Here is a 9,490-nt window from a genome sequence, read left to right on the forward strand (position 1 = left end):
ACCTCATTATTCCCACTCTTCCGTCTATAATTCTTTATTACAGACAATTCCTACACAGTATATTTCCCAGCCAATATTCGCCGGCCGGAGTGGCCGTGCGGTTCTATGCGCTACAGTCTGGAACCGAGCGACCGCTACGGTCGCAGGATCGAGTCCTGCCTCGGGCATGGATGTGTGTGATGTCCTTAGGTTGGTAAGATTTAATTAGTTCTAAGTTCTAGGCGACTGATGACCTCAGAATTTAAGTCGCATAGTGCTCAGAGCCATTCGAGCCAATATTTGTTATTCTTTCTGATCACTTCCAGTAATCTTATTTCCTGTATTTTCTTCATTACTTCGTCATTAATAAGTCCATGAGTCCATTTCAGCTTAAGCATTCTTCTCTAAACCCAGATTTCAGAATCTTCTAAACGTCTTTCTTCTTTCTTGTTAACTGTGCATGGTGTTGTATAACACTACACTCCACACATAACATTTAGAAACTCTTCCTCAGCTCCACTGGAATTCTTCTAGATATTAGTAACTACTTGATCTTTTCAAATTCTCTCTTTACTGTAAATATCCTCCTCCTTATTTCTTCTGTGCAGTTTCCCTTCTATGTTTTAAACTTACAGCATCATTTCCATGTCTTTAAACTTCCAAAGGTACAGAAAGGATGTTACTTGTTCTATCATTTTTCTGTCTAAGAATATGTCAACTGGAGCTTCATTCTTGCTTATTCTCGGCACTTTTGTCTTTCCTAAATTTATCTTCATTCCATATTCTTTGTGCCTTCTTGAAATCCTCCCTCGGGTATGGGTATGTGTGTTGTTCTCAACATACGTTAGTTTAAGTAGTGTGTAAGTCTAGGGACCGATGACCCAAGTAGTTTGGTCCCTTAGGAATTCACACACATTTGAACATTTTTGAAATACTCTTCCAACATCTTTTCTAGCTCCTCTTCTGATTCCATCAGCACTGTTTAATCATCTGCGTATTTTATAGGTTTTATCCTTTGTGCTCCAATTACAATGCCTGTTACATCCTCGGTGCCATTAACTATTAGTTCTTCTCCATATATGTTGAATAGCTTCGGTGACAGTAAAAATCCTTGCCTTACATTCCTTCCATTTCCCATCTCTTCTGCCACTGGACTCGCATTCGGGAGGACGACGGTTCAATCCCGTCTCCAGCCATCCTGATTTAGGTTTTCCGTGATTTCCCTAAATCGTTTCAGGCAAATGCCGGGATGGTTCCCTTGAAAGGGCACGGCCGATTTCCTTCCCAATCCTTCCCTAACCCGAGCTTGCGCTCCGTCTCTAATGACCTCGTTGTCGACGGGACGTTAAACACTAACCACCACCACCATCTCTTCTGCCTCCTCCTGTCACTTGCCGGCCGGAGTGGCCGTGCGGTTCTAGGCGCTACAGTCTGGAGCCGAGCTAACGCTACGGTCGCAGGTTCGAATCCTGCCTCGGGCATGGATGTTTGTGATATCCTTAGGTTAGTTAGGCTTAATTAGGTCTAAGTTCTAGGCGACTGATGACCTCAGAAGTTAAGTCGAGAATGATCTAAACCAGGGCTGGCCAGGGCATCTAAAACTTCGCGCAGGCTGGGTATACTGGCCACGTGCAGCCCAAGGCTCGGCCTGTTCTGGCTTTGCCCGTTCCTTCCCGGGAGAACTCGGTACAACACGTCATTCCATTTAGTATAGTAGTGTGGCATTCTTCGGTTGATACAGCCCTCTTCAGTTTCGGCAGAATCGTGGTTTCAGCGATGTTTAACCCTGGCTATTTGTTCGTGTATGAAGAACGTTCACAGGCCCAGTGGCTCTTTGCCACAAATATTCGTTGACTATGAAAGAACAACAAATCACAACGATCGAAAGGCGGGATTCGATGTCCTGTACATCAAGAAGCTCTTTGTGCTAAATTTGTAGGCATGCAGCACGTGAAGAATTTGGTGATACAAATAGTAAAATTTCTGAAGCCGAACGCATTATTCTACTGTCAGTTGGGACAGTTTTCGAAAGAACTGAACGAAGAGTTCAAAAATGGTTCAAATGGCTCTGAGCACTATGGAACTTAACATCGGAGGTCATCAGTCCCCTAGAACTTAGAACTACATAAACCTAACTAACCTAAGGACATCACACACATTCATGCCCAAGGCAGGATTCGAACCTGCGACCGTAGCAGTCGCGCGGATCCAGACTGAAGCGCCTAGAACCGTTCGGCCACCGCGGCCGGCGAACGAAGAGTATGGAGACTTCTTACATAACTGCAAAGTACGTTAGTTAGGTCGACGAGAATGCTTGGAACGACCATTTTGTGATTTAAAACCCGCTATTGTTCAATTTACGAAGGAACAAGGAGTGCAGGAACGAAAATTAGAACATCCGAAATGGAGTGCAGACTTCGTACTTTCAGTGAACTTGACTGCACACTGCCCAGAGTAAGACACTGCAAGGTGTAAAACAACTTCTTTCGGATTTGGTGGCGATGCTTTTATTTTAAAAAATCTAGTTACGGAAGGAACAGTCTATTTCCTTAAGCGCATTGCCATTAAAGAAAATGCGAGGTGGCCTTGAAAGAATTACAAGACTCATTCCCTAATCGTTTTGAGGACACCGGTAATCTTACAACCGTTTCACACTGCTCTCGAGATCGTTTGCCATTTCAGTTGCAAGCGCCCGTGTGCATGCGCAGATGTTAAGTGATTGACCTGCAAGGTGATTCCCGTTTTAATGATAAATCGTTTTACGTTAAAACAGCCCAGGAAGTCTATACTGCTTTCCTCTGGAATAGTTCCCACGTCTCTATAATGATGCGAATACGGTACTGCAATGCATGTGTTACTCTGAATACGATGCAAAGTTCCTTTGGACACTGCGGTGACTACAGCCGTTATGAAATACATTAAATGGATTCGTAGTTGCTAATAAGGACAATCATCAGCTGTATAATGGAATGACGACAATGAAAATCTGTGCCGGACCGGGACTCAAACCCGGATTTCCCACTCAATTCGAGCGGTCGCCTTACCATTTGGCTAATCGTGCAGGGCGTGGCCGGGTTCGATTCACGGTCCGGCACGGATTTTCATTTTCGTCTTTCCATTCTACAGATGATGGTTGTCCTCCTTCGCAATGGTGAATACATTTTATTCGCAATTGTTAATGCATTTAATGTGTCTCGATAACGTTCAATGGACATATTTGTGAGAAACACCTTTTCTCGATTATGGAGCTAAGTAAGTCACGATGAATACTGCAGGTAAGCCTGATCTTTGGGTCAGTATAGCAACAGGATAATCGACGAATCTGGTTGCGACTTGTTTTATAATTGATTTGGCAAATGATTGTATTTACCTGGTGCATTACAAAACTAATGCTCATATTCAGAACGCGAAAGCGTACAAGAACTTGTCAATATTAGATTATCTTCGGATGTACGTGATATACGATCTTCGTTGGTGTACTCGCGATCTGACGAAGAGTAGGTACATTGCCTTAGATATATACTGCAAGATGCCATTGGGGCCATGGCTATACTTCGCTAAATGAGCCTCGACAATCCCCGGCACGAATCCGTCCCGCGGATTAATGTCGAAGTCCGGTGTGCCGGCCAGTCTGTGCATGGTTTTTCAGGCGGTTTTCCATCTGCCTCGGCGAATGCGGGCTGGTTCCTCTTATTCCGCCTCAGTTATAATATGTCGGCGATTGCTGCGCAAACATTGTCCCCACGCACGCGTACACCATGATTACTCTACCCACACAAACATTGGGGTTACACTCGTCTGGTGTGAGACGTTCCCGGGGGGTACACTGGGGGCCGAACCGCACGATAACCTTGGGTTCGGTTTGGGCGGCGGTGGGGTGAGTGGACTGCTGTAGCCTCTTGTGGGGTTGTGAACCACTGTGGGCTACAGCGGGGACGACGCGCCTCCGTCGTTCCTAGGTCCCCAGTTCCATACAATACAATCCCCTCTCGATATGCAAACCACTCCACTGTGATTCAAATGTATGGTAGTGTTGTAAGTGCAAGGAAACGGAAATAAAGGACTGCCCTGAAATATGAACCGTAGCTGTGGTTCTTGTATGAAATTATGAAATATGAGAGGAGTGTTGGAGGCAGATGGCTACTATACTGGAACAGGAATGCAGAAACCTTATGATTTATTGGCAATTAGTCGCATGTAAGTTATCACAGGACAAAAATAACTAATCAAACTCTCTCTCTCTCTCTCTCTCTCTCTCTCTGGCAAGAAATGAGTGTCGAACCTCACTTTATGAAATACTCACATTAACTGCTGTGGTGAGCGGAATGGCTCATAAAGGAACTGGAATTATTCTGGTAATAAAGCTCACGCAAAATATAATTCAATTTATACACGGGTTAATTCTGATCGTGGTGATTGCATCGGTTTGGTAAGTATGATGGATAAGCACACGAGAAAACCCGACAAAGAAGTCATGACCAAGAGGTAAACAACAGATGTGGCGGATAATATCATTAGGTCAAAGCGCGCTGATTCCCTCGCGAGTGTTACTTGCTTTCCACATTGCTGCGTGGTCTTGCACATGTTAAACGAAGCTGAGGTGAGAGGGAGTGCAGTGGGTGATGGTCTGCCAAGTGTGTGTCATTTCAGCTTCTGCCCTCTGGTCTCCTCAAATGTCTCCACAGAAGGCTTCTTCCTGGCTGTCACTCATGATGACTCCTGTCTCAGTGTTCCTTAACTTGCACTGTCCTTTTCTGCCCTCGCGATTCCTTCAAAAACTACTGGTAAGCCCATCTGAAAGAACGTCTCTAGCTCTGCCAATAGGAAATATTGTCTCAATAATGGTGCGCCGACAAATGGTAAGCTATCGTTCCAATAGTTTGTGAACGCCAAACAATCCTAACTCAGCCTCACTTTCCAAGCTATACTCCACGCGGATTGTGTCTTTAATAGCAGCCCCAGCGAGTCATCGGCAAGCTATAGTGAAGTTTGGCTCTTCTCATATTATGATGTGATCCTGCCCGCCCGCTTAGCGGTGCGGTCTAATGCACTGCTTTCCGGGCGTGAAGGCGTGCCGGTCCCCGGCACGAATCCTCCCGGCGGATTAGTGTCGAGGTCCGGTGTGCCGGCCAGTCTGTGGATGGTTTTTCAGGCGGTTTTCCATCTGCCTCGGCGAATGCCTGCTGGTTCCCCATACTCCGCCTCAGTTACACTATGTCGGCGATTGCTGCACAAACACTTTCTCCACGTACGCGTACACCATAATTACTCTACCACGCAAACATTGGGGTTACACTCGTCTAGTGTGAGGCGTTTCTGGGGGGGGGGGGGGGGGGGGTGTCCACAGGGGGCCGAACCGCACGATAACCTTGGGTTCGGTCTGGGGCGGCGGTGGGGTAAGTGGACTGCTGAAGCCTGTTGTGGCGTTGTGTACCACTGAGGCTACGGCGGGGACGAAGCCCCTCTGTCGTTTCTAGGTTGGCTCTGAGCACTATGGGACTTAACATCTATGGTCATCATTCCCCTAGAACTTAGAAGTACTTAAACCTAACTAACCTAAGGACATCACACAACACCCAGTCATCACGAGGCAGAGAAAATCCCTGACCCCGCCGGGAATCGAACCCGGGAACCCGGGCGTGGGAACCGAGAACGCTACCGCACGACCACGAGCTGCGGACTCGTTTCTAGGTCCCCAGTTCCATACAGTTCAATACAATGATGTGATCTCATCTTGCCAAAGCGCCCAGAGTCGCACGCTTTTACCTCTTTCCGACCGAACACTGCCGCCCACTATGCGGGTGGCCAAATAGCAGTTTGAGGACACTCTGTACAAAATATTGCAGCCTAGCGGAAGTGTGGTGGGCGCATGGCGCAACACGCCAGTCCAGGCACCGCTAGTTTATAAAACTTTTATCGCCTCAAACACAGAAACCCAACTGAAGGACCATGGCGAAACGACCTATGACTCTTGTCTATACAATGGCTTCCAGGCGACCGGTTTCTCAAAAACCTACCTTACCTCCAATCCTATCCTAACGGCATCCCCTTCCAGTGCTCTGCTTTCCTGCCATCAAACTACACAGAGATTCAGTGCAGCAAGGTGCATAAAATTAGGAATTTGTAATCTCAGTAATCATCACACATGGCCCTTGAGAATTAAGCCCCACGTTATATGCATTACATTCTCGTGAAGAAGATCTACCCATCACGTTACTGATTCATTAAACGAGTATAATTAGAATGAACCACAAGTCTGGCTACAGCCCGACACGTGTCGTCACCTTCCGAGGCAGTTACAAATCTGTGCCAAGGTTGTTGTACTTAGACTGGTCTTAATACAGCAAACTCAAGTAACTTTTTCAACCTCCACACTCCTACAATTCGTTACTAGCAAATAACGAAGGGAAACGTAAAATGGTTCTGTATCTGTTTGGCTCAGTTTTTGTTATTGCTGTTATGCTTTAGGCGTATGGGTCAAGACACTATTCTCTAACATTCAATAATTGAGGCAAATTTCACTTTACAACCAATCAAAAACATGTCCTACACAACCAGAATCATACATTATCACAGGATCTGATTCAACAACAATCCCGCATTGTTGGGCACAAACATTCCATTTGAGTAAGACAACACATTCTCACAGCATTGAAGAAAGGTTTACACACACTCATGCATGCTAAGTGATGGTTCGTCTCCTCCAGCACTCAATTCTTCCAAAAATTTACACACAAATAAACAACCACATACATTTCACAATATATGACTAACCTAACTTCACATCGCCGGCCGAAGTGGCCGTGCGGTTAAAGGCGCTGCAGTCTGGAACCGCAAGACCGCTACGGTCGCAGGTTCGAATCCTGCCTCGGGCATGGATGTTTGTGATGTCCTTAGGTTAGTTAGGTTTAACTAGTTCTAAGTTCTAGGGGACTAATGACCTCAGCAGTTGAGTCCCATAGTGCTCAGAGCCATTTGAACCATTTTTTAACTTCGCATCAAAATCTTTATACAAAATATTACACAGTTCGGCATATAATGATACCTCATAAAAGAAATTCAATGGAAACTCTCATAGCTTTAAGCCATGATAATTTACATGTACGCATCAAGATTACAAAATATGTGTGGAACTGAATGAGACAACAACGATACAAATAACTGCAAAGTATACTTAACATGGTAACCCAAGTGGTCACTTAATGAGGTAAATGAACACCTCTCAGATGATTGGAAATGTTTAATGAACTATTTTAAGGGAAACAACGCAAGCTACCAAAAGGCAAGTCACATACGCCGAATGTCATGACGAGAAGTTAGACAAAAAGTGTGAAAATTAATGTTAGCAAAATTCCGTGTCATTATATAAAAAAAATTACGTTGAGGAACCAAATCAATCGCATATGACAAAATTTCTGGCAACAAACTGAGCATCCATGAACGTGAAAGATTCATTAACATCAATAAAAACACATCATTACACACAAAATTTTACACGATTCACACAACAGCAAAATAACGTTACACATAAATAAATGAATTCTTCATTAACAAAAAGCACATAAGAAGGATGAATGCAGATTCCCTTAATATGTTGCACTGTCCAAAGATCACGGTGCCACTCCAAAGTTGACAATGAACATCAGTACCACAGACATCAGCGACGTCTTTCTGCAATCCACAATGACGAATGAGAGAGGCTGAAGATAACATGCCCTTTCTCTTAGCACAGCAGCGTCCTCACATTTAGGTCAATATAGAGCCGCCAACAGTTTTGTGCGACCAATGACATACGCCATGTGACCACTACACCTTTTCATCCACAGTCAAATGCTGAGGCTGTACAGTTCATTCGAACGTTCAAAAGTCACACGGAGCAACTCCGTTCCTCCCACACATGGGAACGAGCAGTGAAAATTTTTGTGTCCTATCACTCCTCGCGACGTGACGGGAAGTCACTAGCAGAACTGTCAAACGGCTGAAAGCACCGTAACTTGTTGCATCTTCTACAGTCGCCGCGGTAGCAACTCATTCCGCAAGGTCGGTAAAAGGTTCATGTGCAGGATGAAGTCTCTTACAAAGTCTTTTACCAAAGCAATCAGACGCTCATCTTACGTCGTCAATAGTTCCGCTGGGCTTCTGCAGCGCCATCTAAACCAGCTGAACTGCGCGTATGAGTATCTCAATGGTTCTGCCACAGAATGTTTGTCCACAGTCGTAGCCGTCTGTCCGCTGGTCGTGAGCGATACGTTCCAGTGTGGTGCCCATGGAAATCGACACCTCGCCGCCGCCATAGCTACCGCCGATAACGTCACCAGCGCTGGCACCCGCCCAGCTGCCCAAACTGATGTCCGTGGCCGAGCTGCCCCCAAAAGGTAATCAACCGCTTCAGAAAATCCTCTTACCGTCGAGCCAACCACAGTGTCTGATTCTCTGGACGTGGGCATGCACCCTGCAACTAGTGTTTCGGCCAGTGTTCCTGGTCGCCTGCTGGGTGGACACCGGGATGCGAGAGGCGAGGCGTCATTAGTCGCAGTCACCCTTCCCACCTGCTCGTCCGCACCTGCATTCAGTCCTCATCCCTCCCCCGCCCCCACCCCACCCCCACCCCACCCTCGTCACGTGCATATGCCGTACACGGCGCCGATGTGAAGCTTTGGTAAGGGGGGGGGGGCTGGGGGAGGAATGTGGGATCGTCCAAAGATCGCAGCACCACACCAAAGCCAGCATCGCACTTCGATACCATATGTATTAGCGATGTCTTGCTGCAATCCACAACGACGAATTGGAGGGGCTGAAGAAGACATGCCCTCTCTCTCACAACAGCAGTACTCTGGCATGGAGGTCAAGACAGATCCAAGCATGGAACCGCTCTGCCAAGTTAATGACCTCACCTGAAGAAATCAATATCATCGAGTAGGACTGAAGTGTTATTCAAGTCTCAGATGGAAATGTACTTTGGTAAACGATGAAAATTTTGCTTCACAAGAACAGTTTGTTAATTAGTGCATCAAGTGATGTTTTAATAGTCAATGACAGTTGTAAATTATCAATCACACATGTGACAAAGTATCGTATTAAGTTAAGCAAAACTTTTTATCATTCATGTAATACAGTGAACTAATATTTCATCTGTTGTTGTTCTAATGAACCTTCTCCCAGATCAATCAAAGAACCCACAGTAATGGCTGGACGACTGTAGTCTGGTCATAACATAACACATGCCGTATGGCATCATATATCGTCACACGACATTGACACATGGAAAGGTGCAGAGTTTGGACAGTCGAGTCACCAAAAAGGGCGAGGTAACTACTGTCAAAGACGACTGCATCCACAGCCTCTGTATGTCTGTGTTGTAGCATCCATCATCCTGTATTCGAGCTCCATCCAGCTGGCATAGTGACAGCTGGCTGTTGGTCAGTGCTGTCCAGGGACGAAGCAGTACCACCGGCCTCATTAGGGGGGAAGTGAATGGATTCCATTTCACAGCGCCCAGCTACAAACACAA

Source organism: Schistocerca serialis, chromosome 3, assembly GCF_023864345.2.
Source record: "Schistocerca serialis cubense isolate TAMUIC-IGC-003099 chromosome 3, iqSchSeri2.2, whole genome shotgun sequence".
Taxonomy (NCBI): Eukaryota; Metazoa; Arthropoda; class Insecta; order Orthoptera; family Acrididae; genus Schistocerca; species Schistocerca serialis.